Consider the following 14,722-nt stretch of genomic DNA (forward strand, 5'->3'; position numbering starts at 1 on the left):
TAGAAATCATTGAGGGAGGAATTAGTTAAGAGAGAGTTTTCCCCCATATTTAAAAATGGAAAAAAAAACCATTATAATATAGGGATTTGGGTTTCTTTATGATAAAATGCTAGACAGTTTGAAAATGGAACAATTAAATAACAGGATATCTAATTTAGAAGAGATTTATTTAATGTCAATTGTAAACATTATCAGCTTTATCACTTTTGTCTTATCAATAAACAAGTTGGGTAATCTAAGTGCTAAAATACAGGGCTCAGAAAAACCTAATAAAACAGATCACAGAGGCATTCAAATCCAGACAGAGGAATTTAATGGAGAACCAATTTTAGTGTTGCATTATAAGAATAGAGAGGAACAGCCTAAGGTTTTCAGACAACCAATCTTAATATATCCAGTAACCTTACAGGAATTTACAAATGGAAAAGACTGTGTTATAGCTAACGGAACTTCTGTGCCAATGTCAGATTTAAGGAGACTTAAGGAAGCAAAGGTCTCATATGGCATGCATTCACCTTTTGTGAAGCAAATGTTAAACTCGAGGTCAGTTTGTAATAGAATTATCCCTAAATTGAATAAAATTTGTTAATGATGTTTACGAGCATGATCTAAAATTATAATGGAGCACCTGGTTCAGAGAAGAGGCTAAGACTATTAAAGCTAGAGGTAGGGAAGTCTCCCAAGGTCAAATTCTTGGAGAAGGGGATTATGCTACTATAAAAAGGCAAACTGTATATGAAAACCACACCCTGGATTTACGTCATGCAGCAGCTTTAAATGTTTGGTACATAATTGGAGAAATAAGAAAGAAAATTGAGCCATTTACTAAAGTTTTACAGGACCCAAAGAAAGCCTTAATGAACTTCTTACAAAGAATGACTTCAGCAATAAATACAATGATACCAAATTCAGAAACTAGACAAAAATAACTGAATCTATGGCTTTTGAAAATTCCAATTTTCTATGCAAAAGGATAACTAGGTTGTTAAAGGCAAGGTCAGCACAGATACAATTAATATTGAATCTCATGACAATGTTGTTGTATGAATAGAAGAGGTGATTTTCAGAGGTTTAAGAAAAAAATAAAAATGTCAAATATTATAATTGTGGCAAACAAGATCACCTTAAACGGGATTGTAGACAGAGCATTCCTAGAAACAATGTTTTTTTTCCTAAGAAGAACCCATTCAGAATGCCCCTCCCTTCTGTATTATGCAGAAGGTGTAACAAAGGCAAATATTAGAACAGTGAATGTAGGTCAATGAGGAATATTCAAAGTAATCCTTTGCCATTAGGAAACTCTGTGAGGTGCCTCTCACAGGCCCCTATGCCAAATCTTGTTCAGTTGTTTCCTGCCATCATAGATAAAACTGCTTCCCAGAGCAATTAAAGAATCTAATGCCTATTGTAAGAAACCATGCTGCTCTGAATAATAAAAACTGTAGAAGAGAGAACAAAAATTTCAGGAGAAACTATACAGTATTTTTGGAAACTTCTATAAATGAACAAAGACCAAAATTAAAAATACAAATAGATGACACTCTCATTGAAGATCTGGTAGACACAGGTGCAGATGTAACAATAATTTCATCAGAATCTTGGCATCCAAATTAGACTCTTCAGACTATAAATGTTCAGTTTTTAGGGATTGGAACTTTATCTCATGTAAAGCAGAGAGCAAGATGGGCCAAATGTATAGGGCTGAAAGAACAGAGAGGAATATAAAAAACCATGTGTGGCTAACATAGCAATGATTTTGTGGGGATGTGATTTGTTACAGCAATGGAATAGTCAGATTAACATTCACCTAATCTTAGAAACCAAACATAAATTAATGTACATTTCTGGGAAAAATATTAAAAGATAATATAAAGAACAGTCATGAACCATTAAGGTTGTCCAAGAACAGGACAAAACAACTGCTGATATTTCAAAGGCACCAGCAGCCCTACTTTTAAAATGGTTTACAGACTAACCTACATGACCTTTAAAAATAGAGAACTTGTAGACTTTAGAACAGTTGGTACAGGAGCAACTAGATGATCAGCATATTGAAGAATCAAAGAGCCCTTGGAATTCTCTTATATTTGTCACTAGTAGATTATTTCAGAGATGGTTTCAGGTGATGCTGAGTAAAATATATATTCTTTGGTTAGGTTATTTGACTAAAAGATGGTATTTAATTCTGAGGTTTCACTGATATTTTGGGTTCAGGTGACCTATTTCTTGTAAAAAGAAAATGATGATAATGAAATCACCTGTGTTGATCTGTACTTTTTAATTTCATTATTATGCTTTTTAATAAAATTGGGTGCCCCAGAAAAAAAAAGAAATCTGGAAAATGGTAACAGGTGTAAGAGCTGTTAATAAATTGATTCAGCCAATGGGCTCTCTACAGTCTGCAATTCCTTTGCCTTCTCTATACCCTAAAGGGTGGTCTCTTATAGTTATTGATTTAGAAGATTGTTTCTTCACTATACCTTTACAAGAAAAGAACAGAAAAAAAATTGACTCACATTGCCTACTAATAATGATTCTCAGCCTGCTAAAAGATATCAATGGAAGGTTAAATGACTCCACCCTATGCCAATATTTTGTGAGTCAATCATTGGAAATTATACGTAACAATTTCCTGAATTTTTACCATTTCATGGGTGACATTTTGATATCTGATTCAAATATAGATACTTTAGAAAGAATGTTTGAAGAAGGAAAGAAAATTTTGCCTTGTTGGGGATTACAAATTCTCCTGAAAAAGTACAAAGAGAAGATTCTATTAATTATTTAGGCTGCAAAATAGGTTTACAAAAAATTAGAGACCTAAAGCTGCAAATTAGGAGAGATCAATACAGACTCTTAATGATTTTCAACAATTGCTAGGAGATATTTCCCAGCTACAGCCCACTATTGGGATAAAACCTGATGACCTGATTAATTTAAGCAAAACCTTAGATGGTGACAAGGACTTAAATAGTCACAGGGAATTATCAGCTAAAGCAGGAAGGGAATTGGCTTTGATTGAAGAGAAATTACAAACAGCACATGTGGAGAATATAGATCCGAATCTCAACTGCATTCTGGCCATATTACCCTCCAAATATTTCCCTATAGGAACTTTAATGTTGAGGGAAAATATTATCTTTGAATGGATCTTTTTACCACATAAACTGAGTAAAAAATTAAAAACTTGTGTAGAAAAGGTCTCTGAGTTAATTCTAAAAGGAAAATTAAGACTTTGTCAATTAACAGGAATAGACCCAGCAGAAATTATAGTACCTCTTAATGATGATGAAATTAACAAATTATGGGAAGAAAGTGAACCCTGTCAAAGAGCTTGTAGTAATTTTTTTGGAAGAAATTAACAACAACATTCTGAAAGAAAGAGAATTCAACTTGTAAAAATAACTAACTGGAATTTTCCTCGCATCTAAAATTAGGGTTATGAGATTAGTAGCAATAAAATAGTCCTAAAATATTTGTTTTTCTTTTGTCCCACATTCCTTTGGTTTTATATTGACTCCTTAACAGATTTTCGTAAGGTATAAGATTTATAATATATAGTAAACATTTTTTCATGAAATTAATGGTCATATAGAGTACTAACTAATTCTAGAAAAAGGTTTCATCTATGACTTCCACATTCCCAAGAGGTATAGTAGGTGGTTTTTGATCAGTCAATGGATTATGGATATTTGTCATTGTTTAGGGGACTTGGTTACAAGCTGTTATTGGTAATGATCAGGAAAAATCTAAACAAAGAAAATTAGATTCAAGGTTCTTGTTTTGAAAAGAAAAAAGGATGATTTATATATCATAAAATAAAAGGGTAGATTATTGAATCTACTCTGAAAAGAAAGAAGGGAGGATATAGATAAGATAAAAAAAAGTAGATTACTAAACTACTTTAGAAAGCAACTACTAGTTTTCAATGTTTTACATTGGATTGGACTTTCCTATATTTTAAACAAATTTTTATATTGATATAAATTTTAGGTTAAATTTGTCAGAATACACTGTATATACATTTTTATTCTTGTTTAAGGTATTGTACCTAATCAACTCATTTAACAATGTAATGAAAATTTCTTGTCCTTGAAAATTTTTATTCCAAACTGTTTAGGATAATGAGAAAATGCACGTTAGTAGTTCGTCACCCATTACAATCAAACTTGTAGTCTTGTTAGGTATGTTTCCAAAGCCTAACAGAAATATATTTTAAATAAACAGGTCATCTTCAAATACTTCAGAGATCTACAGAATATGACATTTAAGATATTTTAATAACATTGGTTCTTTTTTTTATGACAATGAGACATGTCTACTCCTGGCAGCACCATTTTACTTCAGAGAAGATGGTAGATGATGAACATTGAAGAAACTCCACGTGGAGTTTGTTTTCTTTGGAAGCCACTGAGCAAGAAAATGCCCTTGCTGTGACTGCTGTATGCTTCCTAATTGGACAAGCAGGACACAAAAGAGAGTGACTGACATATCTTGCCTAGACAACGTGGGACAGTCTTTCAAAATTCTTGCTTCATTGAAAAGTCTGTCAGATATTCTAGGTTTGGAGCAGGCCAAAGATGAATGCCCTAACATTGCAGAGTAACTTTGGGTGGCTGTCCAGGCAGCCAGCTGTTTCTGTCATTTCTCACAATTTTGGAAGTTGCTTGCTTGCACTTTCTGCTTACTCAGTTAATATTATTTCCTTCTTGGGTCTCTGAGGGAGTTGAAGATTAGATAGTTATAGTTATAGTTTTCCTTGTTTACTTGATGCAGAAAACAAGTTATGATAAAAAGTAAATTAGGTACAAGACTTTGGACTCATCAAGAAAGAACAGATATGGAGTATTTTCTATGAATTTATCAAATGCAAATGGACTAGACATTGTTGATGTATTTATTGCCTGTATTTATTGTATATAGTTATTTTACTTATTGTATATAGTTTTTCTTACAATAGTTATAGCCTTCTTTTTATTTTAGGCCAGAGAAAGGGAAATGTAGTGATATTTCATTTGTATTTTAATAAATAAAGCTTGCCTGGAGTCACACTAGCCAGACATACAGGCCAGGCAGTGGTGGCACACACTGTTAATCCCGGCAGCCATACTAGTTAGCCATAGAGACTGGGCAGTGGTGGTGCACACTTTAGTCCCAGCAATAGAGAGGAATATGAGGCAGGAGGAGACAATAACTCGCCCTCTTTGGTCTGATGATTTCAAAGGGGTAAAAGCTCTCTAGTGGCTTTGCTGCTTTTGCTTTATTGTTCTTCACGTTGAACCCCAATATCTGTCTCTAGGTTTTTTTTTTAATCATGCTACATTGGACAGAGACAATTTCTAAGTAGAAACCACCCCTCTCTATCTCTGGGTTGAACTAAAGGAGGTAAGGGCTAAAAGGAATCCTAGGCAACTTATTTGGGTATTTTTCTTCGTGTGTGTGTGTGTGTGTGTGTGTGTGTATGTGTGTGTGTGTGTGTGTGACAGAGGACAACTTGCAGGAGTCTATTCTCTTTAAAAATTTGATTTCTGTGATTCAAATCAGATCATCAGGATTATGGAACAAGCGCCTTTATCCAGTGAGCCGTCTCACTGGCCCGAGAAACCTATTTTTGGATGTTCATTAGTCCAAGACAAAGAGATAAAAAAGATGCCCAAGTTTTTAAGTTATTCAACACTGCCACAAGAATCCTACTTGGGAATCATTTTAAGTAGATAACTTCTTGTTTATCTACTTCCAAATATCACAGTAACAATGCCTACAGAATGAATGCATACTTCATGTGATTAAGTCTGCTTGTATTTTTTTGAAATATCACATTGTACAAATGGATGATTCTAGTGGACATGATTAATAGGTGTATATAAAAACTGTTTATTGAACACTTGTCTGAAAATTTTACATAAGAAATATATTTGACCCTCACAAAAACCTTATGAAGTTGGAGCTATTATTAAAACCCACTTTACATGGGGGAAGGGATGACCAAGCATTATTAAATAAATGTTAGCCATGTGTTGAGGCAGAACCAAGATTTACAGTCTGACAGTGACCTCAGAGACCATGTTTGTAGTTAGTGTTCTACTGATTCCTCACTCAGGAGGTGCCTGTCTAAAGTTGGGAGGTGGCTCAGAAATAGGGATCTTGGTCTTGGAATAATTGATCTGTGACGTTTTTCTAGATGTAGTCAAGCCACAAGGACCATCGGTTTTTTTGTTTATTTGTTTGTTTGTTTGTTTTGAATTTTTTGTTTTTGAAAGCTGATTTAAAAAAATAATGTAAGATAAACTAATGTTAGCCATTCTGTCTGTTAGAGTCCTTGGCTTCCAAATTATCCAGAAATAGCTTCAAATTGCTTCAGTAGAAGGGTAAACAAAGGGAAGGGAGATGGGCTGTGACTAAAGCCAAGACCACTGCCTCGAACGCTACACCATGTTTAACCAGTTTGGTGAAAAGTCACTCTGTGTTCCTGGCTCATGGGCAGCAGTGGGCAGGGATCTCTGTATGAATCCGAACATCTACAGTGTTTCTTTTGAACTCTGAATGCCTGGTTTCTACTCTGCTGAGTTAAAAAAGGAGAGATCACAGCAAACCGCAGACTGTCTTCTATTTTTGAAACCTACCAGATTCCTCCTAAGAGCAGAGGAATAGTTAACAGTAGGATTAGCTGTGCTTTCTCTGGTTTACTAGCATGAAGCAGGACAACTGATTCCCACATCCCTGAGAAGCTGGGCCCCCTTAGGCTCTCCTTCTCACACACCTTTGGTCTCACATCAACGGTGCCGCTTTTTGTAACGCCGTCACCATGGCAGCACTCCAAGCCCTTTGGATCTGGGGACTGCAGTATTCCAAGCTCTCCCCAGTAATAAATGAATGCAAATTCCAAGCATTTACAGGACAGGAAGTAACAGGTATGTAGTGCTGATAAGGAGACAATTCTCCCCAGTTTTTCTGCACCTAAATATCACACTTCTATACCAGTTTTGTGGATAGAGTTTATTCTCTTGGCTTTGAGACGTCCAGGAAGTCTGTTTCCTTCTACCTTTGGATACATCTTTATCTACTTGGATTCTTCTCTGACTCCCTGTGCCCAGCACACACGCCCTCTGTTCCTGGAATGATTGCTATTTTTACACTGCAATCTTTTAAAGGGTCGGAAAACAGTCATTTATACAGCATTATCTGTACATCATCATATGTACGTGTAGATATATACACAATATATATAATACACAAATATAGATAATACACAAAAGACAAGTATTAATAGAGAAAGCATGTCACTGCAGGGGACAAACAGAGCTTCTAGGGTCCAGAGACAAGATTTGCCAACAATTTTCCTGTTCCGAAGATTGCAGATTTTTAACCTGGCAGGAAAACACTATACATTTGTACACAACTCATTTATGAGATGGTTCCTAGTAAGTAACCATGCTAAAGCCAAGTACAAAATTGCTTGGGTCCTGTCTGTAAGGAGTTTTTGGTCTGGTGGGAAAGCTGCGGTATGCATGATATGATTTAAACAACCATGTTGCAGGTAAGAAAGCAATACGACTAAGAAATGCAAGAATAAATTGAAGTGGATGTCAGACTGCCTTACTATAGAGAAATCAACCATGGATAAAAAAAATAAAATACGAATACAAATTTTCGAATGGAAGTTAACCCAAAGGTCGAAGTTCATCTGATGCTCTTTATAAATGGAAAAAGTATATCCACATAGACATAGGAAGCTGTATCATCTAATTGAGGCAGAAGTGAGTCTAGAGATTAGGTCTCTAGATTTCTACCATAGAACTATTCCCTCTAAAAATTAACTTTCTCAATAGCCCAAGAACATGGGAACTTAAGCTGAATACAAATTAGCAGTAGCCAGTGAAGTATGTCCTCCCCCTCTGTCCTCTTGCTCTTGCGCTCTCTCTCTCTCTCTCTCTCTCTCTCTCTCTCTCTCTCTCTCTCTCTTTCTCTGTGCATGGGGGGGGGGGTCGCGCCTGCGTGCACATGTGCATATGTATGGACATTGGAGTTCGAAATTCAGTTTTGTCTTCTTTTGTTCTCCACCATGCTTCTTGAGATGGGATCTCTCTCTGAACCTGAAGCTCACTAATTAGACAGACTTGTGTCTTAATCACATTTCTATTGCTGTAAAATATTTAAATGTGAAGTAAAGTGGAATTGCCACAACCAAGGCAATTCATAAAATAAAGCGTATAATTGGTGGCTTGCTTAAAGTTCCCAAAGGTTGAAGTCCATTGCCATCATGGTGGGAAGCACGGCAGGAGGCCGATAGTCATGGTGAGCAGTGGCTGAGAGTTCATATCTTATCAGAAAGTTGGAGGCTTAGAACAAGAGAGGTTGGGCCTTGCTTGAGCTTTTGAAATCTTAAAGTCCATCCCCAGTGATACACCTCCTCCAACAAGGGCCATACCTTCTAACCCTTCCCAAACAGTTCCACCAATTAGGGATCAAGCATTCAATATGAGGGGGGAGAGGACATTCTCATTTAAACCACTGTAACTGGTTAGCTAGCACACCTCCAAGATCCGTCTGTCTCTGTCTCCTAGCTCTGAGATTATTGGCATGCACCACCATTCTCAGCTGTTTGCCTGGGTGCTGGGGTCTAAATGGGTCAGTGGGCACTAGTGTACTGTATTGCAAAGTATCCAACTTTGGCTCCTAACACCCACATTGGGCAGCTCACAGTTGCCTGTAACTCCAGTTAAAGGAGAATTCTTTCTTCTGGCCTCCATAGACACCTATATTCAATGTACATGACTTCCTCCAGATATACACAGAATGGAAAATAAAATCTTTGGGGGGGGAATGTCATAATTGGAAAATATGATAGAAAAGACAGGCAAAAACGGTTTGACTAATCAGCTTTGGTATTTTTGAGTGACATTTCCTGGAGAGATGTGAAAAGGCAAGCATCTATTCACACATGACAGGGCACCAATGGCACCAGAGAAGCAATTCACACCCAGCAGGGCACCAGTGGCAGACCTAAGAAGCAATTCACACCTGGCAGGGCACCAGTGGCACCATGAAGCAATTCTGCACTAAAGTCTGCACTGGTTAACCAATGAGTGATGTCTTCCAAAAGCTGCTTCCTGAAGCTCCCTGCCCACCTTACAGGTAACACTACCTAAAAGTCTCCTCTCCTTAGCAACTGTCTCCTGTTTTTAAAACTTTGGGGCAGAACTTGTGGGTTTTCCAACTCTCTGAGACCCCTGAGCCTGGTAAGTTTCCTTAGCTTCTGGAGTCAGCTGAACTGCTCCTTTCCCTCCAGGACTGAGTGTTTCATTAGAAGGAAATGGTTCTACAAGAGGTATAAATTTGTTTTGTTGTTGTTTGTTGAAATAGCTCTATTATTCTATTGCCCTGGTGTGCTGATTAGGTGTTTTTGTTTGTTTTGGTCAATACAAGCTGGAGTTGTCTGGGATGAGTGGTGTGGAATAATTGTATGCTGATTGGCCAGGCAGGAAGTATAGGCGGGTCAACCAGACAGGAAGTAGAGGTGGGGTGATGAGAACAGGAGAATGCTGGGAAGGAGGAAGTCCAATCCTCTCAAGTTCAGCCCAGACCACTGAAGAAACAACATGTGACCTGCCCCCTGTGAAAGATACTGAGCCATGTGGCTAACATAGATAAAAATAATGGGGTTAATATAAGCCATAAGAGCTAATAAGAAGCTTGAGCTAATGGGCCAATCAGTTTTATAACTTATGAAGATCTCTGTGTGATTTTCTTTGGGGCTTGCCAGCTATGGAGAACTGGGCAGGACATAAACCCCAACAAGCAGGCCCCTCCATGTTACTGATGAGAGAGCATCAGTTAAGGGATAGCCTTCATCAGATTGGCCTGTAGTAAAATATGTAGAACATTTTGTTGGTTGATGATTGACATGGGAAGGCCTAGCCCACTATGGGTGGTGCCTTTTCTGGAAAGATTGTTTTGAGTTGTATAGGAAAGTCATTTGAGCAAGTCATGAGAAGCAAGCCAGCAAGCAACATTCCTCCATGATCTCTGCCTTGGTCCCTTCCTCCATGTTCCTGTCCTGACTCTCCTATATTCTAGACTGTAAGCTGTAAGATGAAATAAACCCTTTCTTTTTCAAATTGCATTTGGCCATGATGTTCATCATAGAAATAGAACACAAACTAGAACATCTTGCTAACATGGCATTTACTATGTGGTCCAGACTGGCCGCCAACTCACAACTCACAATAACCCTCCTGTTTCAGCATCTGGAGTTTGAGGGTTACAGGTATATGCATCTAGCATTTCTTGGAAGAACTGCATCTAATGGAAAGCTATGGAAAAGAAAGGATTGAGAGGTGAAACGTATGAAAAGAATTCGGAAATGGGTTGTTAAACCTGTAAAAAGATGCTAACCAAAAAATTCATTAGCTTCAGAGATCAGGGTGTTCCCAACAGCTGCTTCTGTCTCTTCAGAAGGTAGAGAAAAGAGTCTTGAAAAACAAGCCCAAAGGTTGGAGCTGACATAAGCAGAGGGTTTTTCATCCGGAGATCAGATTACATGAAAAATGGGAAGCTGCAGAGTACTGTAGTTGTCTTTAAAAAAAAAAAAAAATCTTTTTTTTTTTTTTTTTTTTTAAATACCAACCACAATTTCCTGCTGTGGAATAATTCTCTTGTACACTGTAAAGATTTGTCACTCAAATTGGTTGAATAAAATGCTGATTGATCAGTCGCCAGCTGGGAAGTATAGGTGGGCCACCAATCTAAGTATGATAGGAAGAGAAAGGGTGGAATCAAGAGTTGCCAGGCAGATACAGAGAAAGCAGGAGATGAATGTGTCGTGCTAATAAAGGTACCACCATGTGGCAGAGAATAAATAAGGAATGTAGGTTAACTTAAAATGTAAGAGCTAGTTAGTGATAAGCCTGAGCTACCAACCAAGCATTTATAATTAATATAAGCCTTTATGTGGTAATTTGGGAGGTGGCTACCAAGAATTTGAGGACAAAAGGATGGGACAAAAAGAAATTCTGCTTACAGTTTATCCTCCCTCCTCTCTTCTAATTCCCTCCCCCACCTCCCATCAACCCTCCCCATCCATTCAGAAAGATGCAGACCTCCCATGGGAGTCAACAAAACATGTCCTATCAAGTTGAGGTAAGATCAAGCTTATCCCCCAACTATAGGTTGTCTTTTCCTTTCATTTTATACACAGAGAACCAATCATCTCCCTGAGTCCCACAAATCTACTCAGAAGTGTGTATGAAACTCAAGGACTCTCAAGGCTTCTTCTTAGAAATTCAGAAGATCACTCCAATCCCAATATCTATGGTTTATTGATCTTATAAATAACCGGAAACTAAATTATAAACTAGAGTGTGACATGACATTAGCACAGAACAAGAACAGGCATTTCCATAAGTCAAGAGTCCATAAGTATATTTTTCTGTTCATGGCTCGTTTTTCTTATTATTGCAATTCAGTTAGTAGAGCTATAATCAAACCTGGGGCTTTGCTCATGTTGGGTAAGCACTCTACCAGTGAGCTTCACTACTGGCTGTAAGGAGCCACCTGAAGAAATCGCCATTATAAGATGGCACAAGTGGTCCTGCAGCTTGGAGGTAAACAAATCCTTTTGAAGTTGCCGAGTGGGCCTTGACCTACATTTGCATAACTAAGACTTGTTCCCTAGCCTAGCCTGAAGCCCCAGGCTTCAGCGGAATGGTATTCACCAATCAGGACAGCCCCTCCACCCTAGAAAAGCAGCTGCCGCTTGGGCTTCTTTCTCTTTCGCTTTTCTCTCTCTCTCTTCTCCTTCTCTCTTTCGCTCCTGCTCTCCCTTCAACCGAGTGGCTCCAATAAAGTGTGATCAGAGAAGAATCCTTGATTTCGTGGTAATTCTTGCTTGCTGATCGAGCAGCGTGCCACAACTGGCCATTCTTTTAAAGCCAAACCTAAACAAGATTCTTGTTATTAGAACTCCCCATGCAATCTCCAGAGCCTGCTTATTCCCATTCTCTCCCTCTTCTCAATCACCATCCTCAACCCAACTCTGTCAGACAAATTTTTAAATTATTAGCTGAAAATGTCATAAGTCCCTAACTCCCCAAACCGGACAGAATCTCCTAGAAAGTTGGAAATAGAAATCCAGGGTTCATTTCTCAAGATTACTATTTTGTTGGTAGAGAGCGGTACCCAAGCACTGATAATTTTGAAAAGGCACTTCATATGATCCCAGGGTCTGGGGTTAAAGAGAATTTGCTTGTGCTATTCTCTCTTGGAGGTATTTTCATTTTAACAGAAACTTTTGAAAAAGTCTAGAATCCCTAATTTGAAAGCTTTAGAATTTCTACACACTCATATAAGGCGGTAGAGCTTCTAATATAGATGGGAAGAGAACTTGGAGTTCTTTTTTTTTTTTTCACCAAAGTGTTGATTGGAGTCTTCCTACCCTGCAGACATGACTGTATCCTTGACTCTGGAAAATGTCACCACAGCGACACTAAGAAAGCTAAGGGAAAGAACAAATTCTCAGATACACAGGGCATGCGCAGCATCCCCGAGAAAGGATGGAGGAAAGCACGCAGAGCTGGTCTGTCAGTAGATCTGCTTCCAGAGAGTTCTGCTTTGCTGTATCCTTGTAACCTGCTCTCAAATGAATTCCTATCTCAAAACTGAAATTAGTCATTTAAATTGAGAGCTCTTCATCGAAAATCGGTTTCCTATTTAAGCTCTTTCCCCCATTGCCACGAAGGTCGAAGTTAGATATAAAAGATAGGCAACTAGGCATGTTTATTTCCCTTATGAGTCATTTTTAAAAGGTCACTTAAAAATGCTGGGTGGTGGTAACACATGCCTTTAATCCGAGCACTCAGGAGGCAGAGACAAGTGGGTCTCTGTGAGTTCAAGGCAACCTTGGTCTACAGAGCAAGTTTCGGGACAGCCAGGACTCCACAGAGAAACCCTATCTCAAAAAAACCTCACAAGTATAGAAAGAATAAATTAAAAGATTAATTAAGGAGCCTGCAGAGCAATAAGGAGTGAAGGCTGTAAAGCACACTGGATGTGGAGTGTCTACAGTCCTTCATGCCATCTTCAGACTTACTGTGCTAATCCTCCAGCCATGATAGGTAATCAGTGGCAGTAGCTGAGTATCTGTCATTGATAGGGACACACACTTTTCTTGGCTACTCCTCAGTAATGTTAGTAAGACCTAAGTAACAGTTTTCAGCTTGTAATGGTTCCAACAAAAGCATGGCAGTCTTTACTGCTCTTCCAGAATCTTTGCTTGGTTTCTTCTTGGACTTGTAACTTCTTAGGTAGACAATATTGTAGCTAGGTATGACTGTGGGTTAAATTGCTCCCCATGAAACGGGAGCAAAGTGATGTAAGTACTGTTTCTCTTACTTCACGAAGGGAATTGTTTACCCAGGTTTCCCCTTTCCTTTTATCTCCTGTAAAATAGAAGGCAGCGTGCTAGTGAGCCATCTGGGCCATCTGGAAGTGGTGCATGGCTTAGAGGAGCAGAGAAAGTTCAAGGGAACATGGGACCCCAAGGAATCTCATCCCAAACTAAAATACTCACCTTGGGATGGTTATATAAGAAATCAGCCTTGGCTTTATTAAAACCACTGTATTACAGTCTCCTTATAGCTTCCAAAACTTTATACAATTCATACACATAGTTTTAAGACGCCACTTGGGGAAGAGAGGGAAAAAGAAAGCTATAATGTATTGGTTTTCTCTATTGTATTCCCAAACACAATGGTCCTCTGACTTCTAACATAGACCCCATGAGACTACACACCCATTTAGATGGCTGTTGTGTGTGCTTCTCACCAAAAGACTATACATTGGGGTTCCTGACACTTCCTCTTTCAATCATTCGCATGCTAGAATGGCTCAGAGAACTCAGAGAAACCTGTTTGTCCATTTATTATAAAGGGCACTGATGGAAAAGACATTAGTCAAAGTTAGGGGAGGAGGTGTAGAGATCTCTTGGCTCCTGTTGGTCACTCTTCTATCTTTTAGTATTTTGAAACATAGAAGCTCTCTGAACCTTGTCCATTTGAGTTTTTCTGGAGTCCTACTTAAATATGCAGGATAGATTAGATTTAATCATTGTCCATTGCTAATCAACTCAAACTTTAACCCTTGCTATGACTGAGAATAAAATCGTCCCCTCAAAGGTTTGTGTACTAGAAGCTTGCTCTTCAGTGTGGAAGGATGAGAATTATATTAGACAAGGCTTAGCATAAAGTAATTGGGTCACCAGGGGCGCGGCCTTTGGGGAAGGATTAAAGTAGTTCTCTTGAGACCCAAATTAGTTCCCTCAAGTGCAACTCAGGAAAAGAACAAAGCTTGTTGCTGACTCTCTCTGGCTTCCTGCCTCATGTGACGTAATCTGCATATGTGATATCACCTCCCAGAAGACTCTCACCAGAGGCCCAAACCTAGGGATTGCCCAATCCTGGATGTTCAGTTTCTGAAACTGTGAACTGAGGAAAATAAACAACCTCCCCAGCCCTTTCCTTTATATAGTACCCAGCCTTGAATATTTTGTTACATTAACCTAAAGGAGGCTAATACAACTCTTCCTGCATATAAGATCTAAGAGTGGGAATGAAAGTTTCAATGCATTAATGTGGTTGGTTTCCTTGGCAACCACAACCCCATCCTGAGATGATTGAGGAACTTTTCATCACCCCTCATCTCACTACGGTGGGAAACAACAATGATC

Source organism: Myodes glareolus, chromosome 12 (assembly GCF_982192425.1).
Source record: "Myodes glareolus chromosome 12, mMyoGla1.1, whole genome shotgun sequence".
Lineage (NCBI taxonomy): Eukaryota > Metazoa > Chordata > Mammalia > Rodentia > Cricetidae > Myodes > Myodes glareolus.